Here is an 18,855-nt window from a genome sequence, read left to right on the forward strand (position 1 = left end):
GAAGCGTACACGATCACATGCCCATTCTGAGTCAGGACACAACCTAACCCCTAAAGAGAAGCATTTGTGTAAACCACATACCCTCCAGATCCTGACGCTAATGCCAACACCGGCGTAGAAGTCAACCGCCTTTGAAGCTCGCAAAAATTCTCCTAACACTCGGAGGACAACTCGAAATCAACACCCTTGCGGGTAAGCTGTGTCAATGGTCGAGATACACAACTGCATAGACCCATCCTTCTTCTTCACAAAAAGAATAGGAGCTCCCCAAGGAGATACACTAGGACAAATGTACCCCTTGTCCAAAAGATCCTGTAACTGATTCTTCAACTCTTGCATCTCTGATGGAGCCAGACGATACGGTGCTCGAGATATAGGCGAAGTACCCAGCATCAACTCTATGCCAAACTCGACTTCCCTAGCAGAAGGAAAACCCGGAATCTCATCTGGAAATACATCTGGGAATTCATCCACAACCAGAATACTCTCTAACCCAATGCTCTCAGTGGACAGATCAACTGCATAGATAAGGTAGCTTTCCCTGCCAGACTCTAGAGCTCGACAGGCTCTCAAAGCTGATACTAGTGGCATCGGGGGTCGCGCTCCCTCACCATAGAAAAACCAGCTCTCACTCCCATCCGAATGAAAGCGTACTAATCTCTGATAGCAGTCCACTGAAGTTTGATAGATAGTCAGCATGTCTATCCCCAGAATGCAATCAAAATCGTCCATTGCAAGAACCATGAGATTCGATATCAAAATGTTCCCTTCGAACTCTAAAGGGAAACCCATCACTAGTCTCTTAGCCAAAGCAGATTGGCCCATCGGAGTAGAAATAAAAACTACTACGTCTAGTGCAATACATGGTAACTTATGCCTCTTAACAAAACGTGCAGAAATGAAGGAATGAGATGCACCAGTGTTAATAAGTACAAGAGCAGGTATACCATATAACAAAAATGTACCTGCGATGACCTTTTCATTATCCTCCATAGCCTGATCGTGTCTCAAGGCAAACACCTGGCCAGAAGCCCGCGGCGTCAAATGATATCTCCCAGCAGACTGTCCCTGCGACCTCTGCTGAACGGTGGCCTGAGAACCCGATCCTGAACATGAACCAGAACCGCCTCCCCAGAATAGTGGACAATCCCTCCGGAGATGACCAACCTCTCCACATCGGAAACATGCTCCAGAAGCCTTACGGCATCGGTCGGTTGGATGGTTCTTCCCGCAATGGTCGCACTTATCCTTCTTCCCAAAATGAACAACACCAGCGGAACCAGAGGAACTAGAGGAAGAAGAAGTAGATCCGGACTTCTTGAAGGATTGAGCACGGGGACCCAAACAACTCGCAGGCCTAGACTGAGAGAAAGACCTGTTCCGCCGAATGTTATCCTCCGCCTGGTGACAATGGCTCACCAAACCCTCGTAGGACATGTCATCACCGACTGCCACAAGGTCATGGATCTCACGGTTAAGGCCCTGAAGGAACAGATTATACTTTATCTCAGAGCTGTCAGCAATCTCGGGGCAATAGGACAACAAATCAAAGAACTTCTGCTGATACTCCTCAATAGACATAGGTCCCTGCCGCAAGCTTAGTAACTCACCCGCCTTCGTGTGATGGAGTAAAGGAGGAAAATACAGCTTCTGAAAAGCTGTGCAAAACTCGGCCCAGGTAGCCACTCCTCTCGCCGCAATAAAGGGTGCAGAAGTAAACCTCCACCACCTACGGGCTCGCCCATCCAGAAGATAACCAAGTGTCTCCATCTTCTGATCCTCAGTATAGTGGAACGTCCAAAAAGTCATCTCCATACGATCGAGCTAGTTCTCCGCATCCTCCGGAGACTCGCCTCCAACCAAGGTCTTAGGACCCATAGATAAGAATCGACGCACACTGGAACGCTGATCATCATGGAGATGATGATGGCGTTCTCGACAATGCTCCCGATCTGCATCGCCCCAACGTCCACCAATGCTGCCATGGCTACTCTGATCATCGCGATCTGCCATCTACAAAAATTACCTCACGGTTATCTTATGCAAAATCTAAATCCCAAGAATACTATGCATGCTCTGATACCATAAATTTAGTGACCCTTACCGAGATCACCTACTAAACAGAACTTAGGCATGCAATTAACTTAATCAAACAGTAAACCAGAATTAAGCTGCGGAAACAATAAACAATAAAAATATACAATCCCAAGTAAAGAAATCTGTAAATACCCAAATAGTTTATACAACCAAATCGAACAGCTTTATCAACCCAATACAACAGAAAGATAAACCCTAGGCGAAGCTCCAGCTGGCCAACCACTGCCTAGCCCCTCTTGGATCCACTCGCCTCATCCAATCGCAAACCTGACCCATGAAATAGGGTGTCAAAAAATACAGAGTACGAGACGTGAGCATAAAATGCTCAGCACGAGAGTATGATTATACATGAATGCAAGTGAACCGCCTACTGACTAGAGGTCAAGAATCAGATAACAAAGAAAGATCAGGCCCTGGTATGTAGCACGCTGTGACATTGCTTCAGGAGGTGGCTCACATACCAAAATACCAGTGGATATGCCGGACCCAATTTGATGAAAGTCCATCCACTAACAGGATAGGGTAAAACCCTACTAACAGACATCTCAAAAGAGATAGCTCAATATGCAAATGTAAGCAGCATATAATCATGGCATATAAATCATGCAGTCACATAATACATGCATACTCAGTCAGGATATCTCAAACAGTAATTTCGTACCTCAAATACTAGGCGCGCTCTACCAGCTCTAGGTCTACGCCTATAATCTGCACTACACTGCGAAATGATACTAATATCATTAAAGTGCTCTAAAAGCCTTAACTAAGCTATTGCATACTCCTAAATATTTTTAGGAAGCAAAAGCTATACCTTCGTCCGTCGTTAGCCCTTTGCTGTCGATTGCCTCAAAACTAGGCTACAGCTCCGCTAGGAAGCCTGGATCGCTATGCCACTTCCGGATTCCCAACGGGACGCCTAGAATGCCCAAGATCTAAGGTAGAAGAGCGAGGAATCGAGAGAGAAGAGGTGAATGGTGTGCTTGGAAATGAATCTCGGCACCTCTATTTATAGACAACGAACGGAACATCTGTTCCTCATCGTTGTGTCCGTTTTGCCTGACGAACGTTGCTTCCGATCCCCATCGTTGCTTCCGATGTCCCATCAAGTTCGTAAGCAATGACGTAATATTGTTGATGTCACGGATGACATCAGCTGCCAGAACGTTGCTTCCGTTCATGAACGTTGCTTCCGTTCTGTCTGACCCTCCGGACCATATCTGATCATTCTGGGTCTATTTCCGGACTCCGTTTATCCATTGAAGTCCCCTTAATCATGATTATTGGATTAATTAGCAATTACTCACTAATTCTGGGTACGGGCTACTACATGGATCATGAGTTTATATTGTTTATACTGATGTCTCTGATCAGGAGCTAGGATGTGTTTTGACACAGTGTGGACATGTTATAGCATATGCTTCTAGACAGATGAAGATGCATGAGATGAATTATCCATGCATGATATTGAGTTAGCCGCCATTGTATTTGTGCTCAAGATTTGGAGACATTATCTTTATGGCGAGAAGTTTGAGATATTTACGGACCACAAGAGTTTGAAGTATTTATTCACTCAGACGGAGTTGAATATGAGACAGAGATGCTGTATAGACTTATTGAAAGACTATGATTGCGAGATTAAATATCATCCAGGTTCTGCCAACCTTACTGCTGATGCCTTGAGTCGACAGGTAAGACTTTCTGCACTTCAGACTAGTGATTTATCTCATATGATTCAAGAGTGTTGTTCATTGAGTTTTACGCTCAAGGACAAGAAAGGAAGAAATTATATTCGTTTATATATTATTTTATCTGAGCCAACATTGTACTTTCGAATCAGAGAAGCTCAGATATCTGATGTTAAGACTCAGCGTTTGGCACGTCTAGCCAATGGAGTTAATACATCTGGATTCCATTATCAGGCAAATGGATTACTATTCTTATATAATCGAGTGGTTGTACCTGATGATGCGGAGCTCAGGAATGATATTCTATCTCAAGCTCACATGAGTCGATTATCAGTTCATCCTGGAAGCATGAAGAAGTATAAGGATTTGCGAACCTGATTCTGGTGGAAAGGGATGAAGCGGAGTGTGTATCAATTTGTTTCTAGATGTCTTGTTTGTCAACAGGTCAAGGCTGAACACCGACGACCAGGTGGTTTGTTGTAGAATCTTGAGATTCTCGAATGGAAGTGGGAGCATGTGACTATGGATTTTGTCACCCACTTGCCTATGAATTCACGTCAGTGTGATGCTATCTGGGTCGTTGTTGACCGTTTGACAAAATCAGCGTATTTTATTCCTTACAACTAGGAGTATTCTTATGATTGCATGACACGCTTATACATCCAGGAGATAATGCGATTTCATGGGATTCCGATGAGCATAGTCAATGATAGGGATCCACGGTTTACATCACTTTTTTGGGGTAGCTTTCAGCAGGCGTTGGGTACCACTCTGAGTTTGAGCACTGCATATCATCTGGAGACTAATGGACAGTCAGAGCGGACGATTCGTACGCTGAAGATATGCTACGTTATTCTGTTATGGATTTTGGTTTGTCTTGGCAGGAACAGTTACCTTTGATTGAATTTTTCGACAATAACAGTTATCACCGCAGTATTGATATGGCACCTTTCGAGCATTGTATGGCCGAAGAGGTCGTACTCCGTTATTCTGGGATGAGGTAGGAGAACGGAAAGTTGAGGGTCCCGAGTTGGTGCAACAGATTGTATACAATGTAGATTTGATCAAGAGGAGGTTTAAAGCTGCTCAAGATAGACAAGCCAGTTATGCTAATATTCACCGCAGGCCACTTCAGTTTGAGCCTGGTGAATATGTTTTCTTGTGAGTATCAACTTTTAGGAAGGTGACGAGGTTTGGTTGAAAGGAAAGTTATCACCTCGATATATTGGGCCTTTCCAAATACTGGAGAAGATCGGATATGTTGCCTATCGTTTGGAATTGCCGCCATACCTTTCCAGTATACATGATGTTTTTCACGTGTCGTTGCTTCGACAGTATATAGCTTATGAGTCACATATTATTCAGCCTACTGACGTTCAGCTAGAACCAGATTTGTCTTATGTGTTGAACGACCACTCCGTATCCTAGACAGGAAGGAGAAAGTGCTTCGTAATAAGACTATACCACTTGTGATGGTACAATGACAGCGCCGAGTTGTTGAAGAACCAACTTGGGAGACGGAAAGTTGTATGCGAGCAGAATATCCTGAGTTGTTTGCTTTGTACTTTTGATTACCATGTATAGTTGTAATTACAGTTTGTTGTAATAAAACATGGTTTAATGTTTCATTTTTTTATCTTGATTTGTCTTTAGATTTTATTTCGCGGACGAAATATCTAAAGGTGGGGAGAATGTAGTAACCCAGATTCCATTTTAAGATAATAATATATTAAACTTGATTAAGAGTTAGTAATTAACCATTTCAAGGGCTTTAGCGGGCTTCAGAATAAAGAATTTGTCTTCCTAAGTTTGGGCCAGATCGAACGATCCGAATTGACTTCGGACGATTCGAACCCAGCAGTTCGGGAGCTCCGATTGAGCCATGTTTGAATTCGGAGTTAAGGCACGATCGGACGGTCCGAACCCGAGAACGGACGGACCAAAATCCCTTATGTCAGGCAGGCAGGATTACTCAACCATGGATTTTGACAAGTGTCGGACTTTGAACACTTTCGACGGTTCGAACTCACGACCAGACGCTCCGAAACCGACGTGTCACGCACCCAAGCCTGGAGCTGGATCGGACGCTTCGAACCTGAGTTCGAGGGCTCTGAATGTGGCCGAGTTTGGGGTCTATAAATAGGGCTCATTCGAATTCATTTTGAATTACGAATTTCGAGTTTCCTTCTTCAGTTATATAGTGTGAGATATACACTTGAGGGCCTATTGGTTATTATAGAAGTTTTGAAATAACAAAGGTGTTGTTATAGTCATCCGTAACTAGCGACTCTAAAGGGCTTACGACGGACGAAGGTATGGTTCAGGAATCTATTTAAGTTTTGGGAGTATTTATTAGCTTAGTTAAGGCTTATAGAACTGGTGTAGTGATACGGTGAACTTTTGAATATAAGCTTGGAACCTAGGTCCTACTAAGACTTGAACTAGCCTAGAGGTACGTACACATTGACTGAGATTGCCAGCGAGTATACATGTTTATACGTTGAATTTACTTGGCATTATTATGTGGCATGATATATGTTTTACTGCTTTTTATATTCATATGTCATGTGCACATACACGTTGAGCCTATACCTTCTTATACCCTGATTATAGAGCCGCTCAGCTCTATACTTGTATATTGTCTGTCACTGGGAGTACCGCAACGGCGGGGACATGTATGTCTAATTACTCTGGTGTACTAGATGAGTGTGGTTATACCCAGAGGTTGATCCACGAGGTTGCAACACTCATGTGGCGTCTGTACTGAGCATGACTTATCAGATGACCTGTTACCAGTCATCACGATTGCATGCATCATATACATATATTTACTCATGTTTATGTACTGGGCGTTATTTGCTCACGTCCTAGTTATTATCTTGGACACCCCATTTCACGGGGCAGGTCGCAGGATGGACGGAGCTAGGAGTTTGAGACAGGACTAGGAGCAGGAGCCTTCAGGGGATATTTTATACAGCAGGATTCGATATAGCTGTATAATGTTTACTTTCTAGTTTTTCAAGAGACATCAGAACATGTACTTACCGAAGAACCTCTGGGACATGATTCTGCTTCTGCTTCTTTCTCTCCAATTTCTACTACAAAACCCAAACAACATGCAGATCCAAATACTGCCTTGGTTCTTTTCTTTGGCAATCCAAGCTTATCTGGTCCCCCACCTACTGACAATTCTTAGTATAGGAATACCACCATTGAGAAAATAAAGCAAAGAATGCTCCAAGAAGAAAGTCCTCTCTCATCTCCTGATATAACTCCCACAATATCTGGCGAGTTCTCTGATCTGAAGCAGAGCTGCACTGAGTTTCATAACATGGTCAAGTAAATTCATTATGACCAACTAAAGGACAGGACTGCTGCAAATTTCTTCTCCGACCGAGGCATGGACTATATTTTAAAGATACACAAAGAGTTTGCTAAAGTACAAGTGGATCTATCTAATTACAAGAGGGATGCTTCATTTTCTCATGCAGATGTTCTTATTGGACAAGTATATACTCTTGCTGCTATTCATAAAATGCAGACTCTATCTGGGCTATGAATTCTCAGATCGAAGGAATCTCTACAACTACTCAAGCTCATTCTGTGTCTATTCAATCCTTGGGTACCAAAGTTGATGGAATTTCTAATCAGATTGCTGATATTTTTCAGTTTATTGTGGATGTTGATTCCAAAAAAAGGGGAAAAAAACCACCAGAATCTTGTGCAGTTGCTGCCAACCAAAATCAAGAAGGAGATAGAGGGCTAAATCCGAGCCAGTTGATATTCAGATGGAATATCCAAACAATCCCAATCGATTATTTCTTAATTTTATACTCTTGATTTGATACTTAAATCCATTACTGTTTTTTAGCTTATGTCTATCTAACTTTTGGTTCTCTTTGGCTTTTCTATATTTTCCTTATGCTAGGTTTTGGCATCACCAAAAAAAATAAATTTTTAAGTATTTTGAATTTTGGTGATGATGTCCAGTAGAGACTCAAGCCTAGCTAATAAAAATTAGTAGAAAGAGCATTCAAATTTCAGTATAAAGGAGGCACAGTAGAAAAACAATTAGCCAACTCACGCTCAAAAAATCATTAACCGACATTCTGAAGTTATCTGAACATATATAAGTGTACTTTAACATAGGTTGTCTCTTATTAAATAGTTTTTCTGTAAGATAGTAAAACACATTAAATGAACCATACCATAGCATTTATCGCTTATTTCCATTTTGAGTATGAAAGAAATTATAAGTTAAAAGAAGTTGAATTTTTGGTACATTTACAATAAATAAGTCTTAAAAAAGCCATTTTATTAACGTTGAAGAAAAACTATATAAAGCTCTTTGACTTCATCAAGAAATGCATTGAAACACTTAGCCATCAAGCTCTTCATTAATATTCAAGTTTCTCTACCGCTTAAACGTTGAAAGCCACTCCATTACACCAAAAAATATATATCTGATACTCAAGATTTATTTGTGCCTACTGCTTATATTTGTAATATTTGCTTAAAAAAAGTGAGCATAAGATAGAGAAAATAGTCTTTTCTCAATATTGATTTATTTGTGAGTGTTTCAAAGTTGTGAATCTAGGAGTTTCAGAAGGCAAAGGAAAGCGCTGCTGAAGTTGATTTGTACTAAGTACTGTACTCATCAAATATTTTATTGATGTATACCTTCTGAAAACAGAAGAAGGAGAGACGTAGAACATTTTCATTCTTCGAACTTCTAGAAACAAGTCTGTGTGCATTAATTCTCCTACTTCTTTAGCTTCAACAACCAAGTATACCCTTTCCGCACTATTTCAGTAGTTTATCAGAATGAGATCAACGTAATTGCTGCTAATAATAATACAAGAAAATTTTCAAAAGAGAAATAAATTATTTCTGAGAGTGGTTCATTCACCCCTCCTCAAAACACTCTCTCCGATCCTTACAAAATCCCAAAATTCAAACTTAACTTGTATTCAGTTATATCAACAAAATATATGTTTGCACTCCCCATACAAACAAAAATGTTGCCACACTCCCTAGCACGACTACGTGTTTTTCTCAGGAAAATTGGTAAAAATTAATAAAAATATGATATTAATATATGATATTTGATCATTGTTTTTTTAGATCTGATACTAATATATGATTTTTGAGTACCCAAAAATTTATAGTAAATATTGGTATTAATGACACATTTTTTTATTTAGATGAAAATATGTACAAAACTTAAAAATATGATATTAATATATGATATTTTATTATCATCTATTTAAAATATGATACTAATATATGATTTTTGAGTACTCAAACATGTGTTACATGTGTTAATATTAATAAAGTTTTTGAATTTTATATTAAAATTTTATATTTCGTACCAGATCTAAACTAGTTTGTACTGAAATATCATATATTAGTATTCAATTTTTTGTATCGATTTTCACATGTGAAAAGATATGTTGGCTCGAAAAGTGCAAAAATATTTTTTGTGGATTAGGAGTGAAAACACATTTTTTCCTGACAGGGATTGAAAAAAATTTACCCATAAAGAAATCAATAAAAATTGCATTTTCTATCAATTTTTTTTAAAGTCATTCTCAGTCAAATTGTGAGCGTGTATGTGCAATATAGTTTTTCTTCTTGTAGGATCATAATATTTTTGTTCTTAAAAAATAAGTATCAATCGAGAATTTTGTACCTTTAGATGACAATTTAATACATATTTATATATTAATATATTTTTTGTATATAAGATATATTTTTTTGAAGATTTAATATATAAGATATTAAATTGTTATGATGTTGTACAATAAGTCTTAGGGATCCGGAGACATCACACTTATGTCATGTAGCGACATAATCTTTTCTGTTAAGAGAGAAACGTATTTGTTAACCTACTATTGAAACATGCATGCATGCCTTGAATGTGTTGGGAAAACAAACATAAATTTCATGAAAATGCTGTGACTTGTGATCTTATGTGTTTTTAACTCACAAGGGTTTCTTTCTTTCTTCTTCTTTTTTGTTTTTGTTTTTCTTTTTTGTTGTAATATTTCAAATATATATTATACATATCATGAGATCATGCAAATAAAATAATAAAAAAACATGTTCAATACCTATTTTTCTTTACTTGGAGAAGATCTTATTAAAACAAAGTATATTCAGATATCTTTGGATCATCATTATGCTATGTTGAGATTTTTCCTAAAATATGCTTCATCTCACAACGTGGTCATGTGATAATGATGCATATATACATTCTTGATCTCACAAGTAATGTAAGAATAAGTCTCTAATATATAAGATAATCTCACAGCTCTGTATCATAAGACAGTTCGACACAATTCATATATATGTGGTCATGAAAAATAATATTTTTAGCATAAAAGTAATTCTTTTCATGAGTTGATACAGTCAAAAAAATTTCACAGAAAATTAACTCATGAGATGATCCTATAAGAGTTTTTGTCATAATAAAATTACATAGATGCATGTGATATAATTTGAAATTTTGATTCCTTAAAGTTATTGATTTAATATGCACCCATTATTATTTTGTGTTATTTCACAAAGAAAATAGGTAAATTATTATAACACAGTATATATATATGTATCGTTCAATCAACTTACTGTAAACAATGTTAGTAATAACATTTTGTGCCTATTCTATTATATTTCTCACATTGCATATACACACGACATTGCATATACACACGTGTGTGTGTATTAGCAATCCGCATTAATAATCACAATTTTGAACTTAATTAGTTCCTTTTATATAAATCTTTAAGTTAGTTATGATCATTAAAATTATAAATATGAGATGCAAGTTATAAGTCGTTAACATATTACTAAAAAAGATGTTTTTTTATAATATTTTTTTATTGAATGAAAGAATGGATGGATCTAGGAATTGTAGTGATTCGATTCGGATCATCTACTAATCAGAAAATTAAGCATACAATTAACTTTAAAAAAAACACAATCAGAGTAAATCTCAAAAACTTAAACAAATACTAACCCGACAGAATACAACCGGAACAATTATCTGAAAACCCAAATAAAATCAATATACAACTCAATCGAAATAATTAAATACTTGAAACAAATTAAACTAAAATCCACGCACCGGCAACCCCTCCTCCCAAGGTCTAATCACCAACCGAATACTATATATACTAGCTCCTGGTCAACCTGCAAACTTGCCCCGTCAAATGGGGTGTCCGAGATAAAAACAAGGACGTGAGCGCTAACGTCCAGTACGTAAATATGAGTATAAAAGTCTATATGATGCATGCAACATGAAACATGAATGATCTGATACACTGACATCAAAATCTGGAATAACATGCTCAAAAACATATGCGTCGCTATTATGCACACTCTGCCCCCATAGGATCTAGGTGGTCCCACACATACTGATCCCGATCTTGGACTATCATCGTTCTGGGTAAATCGCACACTCTGCCCCATCAATCCAGTTGGTGTCACATGATAACCGATCGTATAAGGAAACACTAGAGCTGAGCGACCTTAGAACTACAGGCTATCTCAAAAAGATAATATGATCAACATGGTATGCTCATGTCGTATACATAATCATGAACAATATAATCATGAATCATAAGATAAGTCATAATGCAACACATAAACTGTAGTAAACCGATTTTTGTTTTAAGAGTTTAATTGGCTAATCATGTTTAAATAGGTAAAACATGGTTCAGGAGACCTTATTTGGATAAAATAAGTAGAAAATTATCTTCAAGACCTCTGGAAATAATCCGAAGGACCTTAGGGACCCAATTAGTTCAAAAGTACCGAACTATAAGCCAGAAGAGTTCTGACGGTCCGAAGTCCAATTCGAAATAACCGAACTGGCTAGCTTTGGTTCGAAAGCAGAGGGTGAGTTCGGAACGTCCGAACGTGAGATCAGAAGTTCTGATCAGAGTTATGCCATGCATATTTTAGGTGTCGAGACACTGTGGACACGTAGCCACATGTAGGAGATCAGAAGGTCCAAGGTTGGGATAGAAGCTTCCTAATTCTTTCGTTTGGAACGTCTGAAGTGGGGTTCGAAAGGTCCAAACTCCGTCTATAAATAGATCGCGGATTTTCTCACAATCAGTGTGTGTTTGGAGGTGTAATTGTGTGTTTAGAATATATTCTTAGTATTTTAGCCTTATTCTCTAAGGCCGAGCAATAATGAGGTACTACGGGACTTGTAGAGGAGTTGTTACAGGGCAAGGGTTTTCGACATCAACGGACTGACGACGGACGTAGGTATAGTCTGAGATCCTTAGTATAGTATTAGGGAATATATATTAGCTTAGTTAGGGATTTTAAATCAATATTAGTGATATGAAATTGTCTTGACTTGTAGTGATGGACTGTTTATGCTTGTACATCTAGGCTAGTTGTTGAGGTATGCAAGTACTGACTTTGATTACAGCAAGTATGCATGCTTATATATTACATTTTATGTGTCATGATCCATGTTTTACCGTTTTATTATATTATGATGCATATGCATAGTCATGTTGAGCCGTATCTTCTTCGAGATATGCTTTTTAGTAGGGTTGCTCAGTCCTATACCGTTGTTATTGGTCGGATACCGGGAGGCGCTATGATGACGAAGAATGATGCTACAGTGATCTTGACGAGTGCGGGGAGTTACCCAACGGAGTTGACCCAGATGATACTATACACTCATTTGGAGCCTGGACTAAGCAGAACCTTATAGTTGACTAGTATCCAGTCATTTTCATGCATCATGTCAGTTTTCATACCGGTACTTTACGTTGTGAACATTAGTCGCTCACGTCCTTGTTTTTATTTCTTGGATACCCCATTCTACGGGGCAGTTGAAAGTGGCTCAAAATTGGATCTGTGCGTAGTAGGTGAAAAGAGCTTGGATGCGGAGGTTGCCATTAGATTATTAATTTATTATTTTCGGTATTCGATTAAGTTGTATATTTTAATGTTTACTTAGGTTTTCGATTGTATTCTACCGGGTTAGTTGATTTAATTTTCCGCAGTTATCTTTGATGTTGTTTATCTGCTTAAATAAATCGCATGCTTAAAGTTTTGTCTAGTATGTGATCCGGGTTGGGTCTCTACATAAACATGCATACTCAGCTGGTTATCTCAGTCTGTACATATGCACCTCAACTATTTGTCTAGTTGTACAACTGTCTACAATCCAAGTACAATCCAAGTGAATATTATGTCACTATAATTATCTTAAAAGCCTTAACTAGATTAATATATAAACTCTCAATAGCTACTAAGAGTATAGACTTATACATCCGTGTGTCGTCAGCCCGCTGATGTCGAAAACTTCAAAAATTGGGCACGGCTCTGCTACAATCCCAGTAGCACCTCGCTATCACCCGACCCTCGAGTATATGGCTGGTAACACTAAGAATTATACTAAATCCGAAACCCACACACTCAACACGATCAGACGCACCGATCTCGAGTTCAGACCTTCCGAGCTCGGGTGATTCCCACGTGTCAATAGCATTTTGACACCTAGCGGGATAGATGTGTTCAGACCCTCCGATCTTGGGTTCGAACCTTTCGAACTTTTACGTGTCCGTACATTGTTGACACCTCACTTGGTTCATGGTCTAAATGGGTTCGGACATTCCAATATTGATTAATTAGGATCTTCTGAACTCTCCCTATGCATCTGAAGTCTAGCCTTGCCATCCAAATGGTTCGGACCATCCAAACCCCCTTGGTTCAAGTTCCGTGCTTCTAAACTACCCAAACTAATTTTGTCTCACGAACCATTCTCGGACATCCCGGAGTCGTTTTTTCACACGATTTTATCACATAAAACCCTTTAATTAATCATGTGTTACTGTTTTAAAGTTTAGCTATTTTAATCACGTAAAACGGGATTATGATTACTACATGAATTTTGTCGAGGGAGGCAGAGAACTAGTGATTGAAAATATATATATATATATATATATATATATATATATATACTAGTACTCGAGAGCACGCAACACATGCTTATGCAATATGTATTTTTAAAAAAAATAAAAAACAAAAAAAATAGAGAACAATTTTGAAAATATTTTTTTGTAAATAAATAAATTAATTTTATAAAGGTGATATTTTATAAATAACTAAATAAGTAGTTATCTATGGATAAAATAAAATGGTATTTTGATAATTAAATATATATTAAAGGTTAAAATAAATAGGGATTGATCATACCAACATACCAACCTCTCAATTTTAATAAAATAAAATAGAATAGATGTGTGTGTGTGTGTGATCGTAAATATATACGTGCGTGCGTGAAATCATTTGTAAAAAAAATATATAATAATGAAAAATAAATAATATTTTGAATATCAAATTTAACTTACCAATGTCACATATAACTTGAAATTTTCTGAAAATAATTAATAATAACTATATTCGACACATTACAAAATATATTGAAATATTCGACACATTACAAAATATATTCATTTCAATATAGAAATAATAAACTAATCATTAAATATCTATCTTCTGTTTGATTAATTGATCAAAACTTTTGATTGGAGTACTGATAAAGAAGTACTGATAAAGAGTAGCAAAATTAAATTATAATAATAAAGAAGAAAGACAATTTATTTTCATCTTTCAAATGTGCGTCCTTAGTTAATGGGATAGAATTTTGGTTGATATAATATTATTTCAATTTTTAATGATAATACTTATGTGTAAAGTTTTTTAAAACCCCAAGATTTTATTTTTTTTTGTGTGTGATACAGTTTTTTTTTTTTTTTTACGAAATATAATTTTTTTTTCATTTTCACGAAATATAATTAAAAACTTGTAATCGCGTTTATAATATGATTGTTGGCGCATCTTGACTAGATTTAAAAACTTGCATGATTTTTTCTTTTTTTGTTTAAAGAAAATTAGAATAAAAACTTGACTAAATACTTATAGATTATTTTATTTTTAATATTGATGCTCTCAACAAAAAAAATAGAATAAGATGAATATTTGACTCCTAGAAAAAAAAAGAAGAAAATTTAAGATTTTAGTCATGTAAAGTTGGCATTTTTTGAATTTTAGTTCTGTAATTTGTAAAATTTTAGTTTTCATCCTGTAACTCTTAAATTTTTTTGACCCTCATTTTTGTCCAAAATGACTAAATCAATGAATAATATTGTTTATTAGGCTCAATGCTTTCTTATGTGACTCGAGTGGCGATAGTAAAACCAAATTACATACATTAAATTATACCTAATTAGCAAAATGAAAAACTTTTTTCTACCATTTTGAAATATTGAGAGTTATTTTGGTTCATTTTTTTTATTTTGCTTAGATGAATTTAAATCTGTGTAACATGACCTTTATGTGCATCATATGAGCCACGTATGCTAACATTGGTATCAATTAAGCAACATTCAATGAGTTTAGTGGCTAGCTACTGACAAAAATAGGACCAACGAAAAAAATTCCAAGTTATAATTGGATGAAAACCAAATTTGGATAAGTTACAACACTAAAATCTAAAATATACAAGTTACAAGACCCAAATCACATTTTTCCTAGAAAAAAATGTATAAAAGGGTATCTCCTTAAAAAAAACGTAAAGTAAGTTTTTTGTGACAATATTTCACGGTTTATATTCATGATATAAATTAACTCGTTTCATACATGCAGTGAAAAGTATAATTTTTGAAGAAAAGAAATACTTTTTATTAGTTAGGCCGTTGGATCGAAAATTAGTTTTACAAAATCGACCAATGAGACAGTTTTATTAGAGTTTTTGTGAAAATTAGATAATTGAATAATTGAATCCTATAAAAATATAGACCGGTGATCAACATGACGGACCATATTATAATGTATTGTTTATTGTGAATGACAAGATATACATAGATTGTTCAATCAACAATCAGTCAAATACTAAACACCATATGATTAATAATTACACATCACAAACTTCTTATATCGAGCATTTTTTTAATTATATATAGAGGACTTTTCAGCTGTCAACAATATTTACTCACCTCGTTCTCGATCACTAAAACCCGGTATCGAGTTTTAGTTGTTTTTTTTTTTGCATAACTAAAACACGGTACCAGGTTTTAGTGGTCGGGGATGAGTTGGGCATCATTTGTTGGGCAACTGAAAATTTCTATATATATATATATATATAGTTTTAATCACACGTGCACTTTAGTGTGCAAGAATTTCGTGAGCGACCACAATAAATTCAAAATACAAGTTTTGATTCTCTTTATATCTTTTAAATAAAATTTGAATCTCTCAACTAAAAATTTTAAATTCAATTTTCGAGCACTTATCCTTGAAGAAAATTAGCACTGTCTATATATGCTTAATTCACATGAATGTCAGGATCGAGATGCTACTGCTGCTGGAGTAGACTAGTAGTGAGCTACTACTGTCTTGAAGCTGATTCGGTATGGACATTAGCTAATTGCTGCTAGTTAGTGTGAGCCACTGAACTCTCGTTTCTTTTGTATCTCCAAGAGTCAACCAACAAATATCTTGTGCGAAAAAAGGTCAACTAGGAGATTGAACTGCATAATCTATGATCTCTTAAGAATCTCTAGACCAAGAACGGGCTACTGCATCAAAATTGCAAATTGTGCACATGCATGGCTACGTCTATGTGTTATAAATTCATATTTCTTTTAACAAAGTATTGTGTTTCAATCATATTATTTGCATTAGTATTAATATTTTATTCGTCCATTCAGCATATGAGCCAAGCTTGAGTTTGCTCACAAGCCATATATCATATTAACAAATATATATAAGAATCAAACTCAAATTAGATAAACGAACCAAATTTGGGCTTACAAGCCATATAAATTAAATGAACATAGTCGTGAACCATCTAAAGAGCCAAGCTTCTGAGCCACCTAAACTAACCGAGCTCGAGCTCGATCTTGCGAGCCTCCTAAACGAGCCAAGCCCGAGCTCGAGTTCTCGAGTCTATTAATGAACATGTTCGCGAGCTCACGAGCCGAATATCCTTAAGTTCAAGCTCGGCTCGTGAAAATTATCAAACTCGAAATCAATCTCAGACTCGGTTCGATAAGCTTAACAAACGAGCTCGAACGAGCTTTTTATCGAGACGAGCTTCGAATAGCTCGCGAACAATTTTGTTCGTTTACATCTCTAATTGTGTATTTACTATAACGCTATTTGAAAATGAAGATAATTGAAATAATATTTAAAAATAACTCAAGTACTCTACGGTAGGTTAGAAACATATATGGTTTTTTTTTTAGGTTTTTTACACTGATATCCGATTGTTTCGGGTCGCTTTTTGTGTGGGGTATTATCATATTTTTAAATAAAATTATAAAAATAACTCAAATAAACTTAAGCTAAAAATAGAAAAAAAATATTAATATATTACATCATTGACTAAAATATAAATAAAAACACAAAAATTTATTTCAATAAAATTTATCATCTTATTCATAAATTATTATTTTTTGTTTAAAAAAACAAAGATTTAAATAAAGTATCTGGATTATACAACCCAATAGAATATTACTATAGATCGAATATCTACTGGCTTAAGTTCTAACAAAACTAGAAAAGTTTTTATTAGACTGACACCTAGATTATTTGACTTGAATGTCCACCCATACTCTACAAAGAGACTTGAATCCAAAATTTCAAAATACTTAAACTTGAACTTGAACTCGAACTATTGAGTGATGCTATAGGTACAACGAAATTTATACACCAAATTTTACAACACAAAAAATTAAATATAAGATTATAATTTATCAAAATCTCATGATACATTAAATACAAAATCTCACGATAAAATAGCAAAATCCCACGATAATAATATTATAAATATCGTTGTACACGATAATTTTTGTAACTCTAAAATTTTCCAATTATTTAACGAGTCTCTCTTTTGACCAGGTATGGAATATTGATGGAAAGTCTACTCTGTTTAACAAACTATCCATCCTTTAATATTATTTAATAACGATAATTACAACATGATTGCCAAAACCAAAATGGACCGCACCCACCTACCAACTTGCGATACAACTTGACCTCAAAATGTCCCCGCTCACCAGCGCGTGCCTCCACGAGTTATATTGATTTTTTTTAATCGAATATTGAAAATCTTTAAAACAAGAAAATTGTATATATTATTATGAATCTTAAATTTATTAAATATTTTATATATGATTTATAAAATATCATTAACTTTAATATACTCACATTAATTTCTAGAATTATTTTTTTTGAAAATAAATGCCCCACTTATATTTATTTTGACAATTCTCATTTTTTTTAACTAACTAATTAGTAGTGATCTTTTTGTTTGAATATTATGTACATATCTTCTAGATGAGTTTTATATAGTTTAGAATGAGTCTCCTGCAGCCAAGCATAGGGAAAAACCTAACTATTGTGTATTCTTCCTTCACATGCACGATCAAATAAAAATATTTATCGACAAAAGTTGAAATTCGTTTGATTCAGGAATAATACATTAAGGAAGTATTTGCAAAAAAAAATATTTTTTAGAAGATATTAAATTTAAAGTAGTTTTTATGTGAGACGGTCTCACTAATCAAAGTAAAACGGATTGACCCAACCGTAACTGATATCACGATAAAAATCAATATTTTTGAAATAAAAAGTAATATAATTTTTTATAGGTTGAATCGAATAAGAGATTTGTTTCACAAAATTGACCCGTGAGACCGTTTCATTGAAGTTTGTGAGATAAGTTTATAGATTATGAAAAGGTAAGAAAATCAGAATGTGGTAGTGATTGAAATTAAAAGTGAAAAATAAAAAATATTTTCAAATAGAGTGTTTCATAAATAAATAGTTCTCGTACTAATTTTTAACATACTCTAATTAGGAATCACATCTATCTCTTTTATATTTATTTGAATAAATGTACTAGGGATTTTTAAAAAAAATCGTGGGTAAGAATGTCCAAAATAATTTACATTCATTAAAAATACTATAATGATCACATTTGGAAAATCATTATCAACATGAGATTAGTTTTGAAATTTGAATAAATTGAGTTAGA

The sequence above is a fragment of the Henckelia pumila genome, chromosome 3 (assembly GCF_033568475.1).
Source record: "Henckelia pumila isolate YLH828 chromosome 3, ASM3356847v2, whole genome shotgun sequence".
Lineage (NCBI taxonomy): Eukaryota > Viridiplantae > Streptophyta > Magnoliopsida > Lamiales > Gesneriaceae > Henckelia > Henckelia pumila.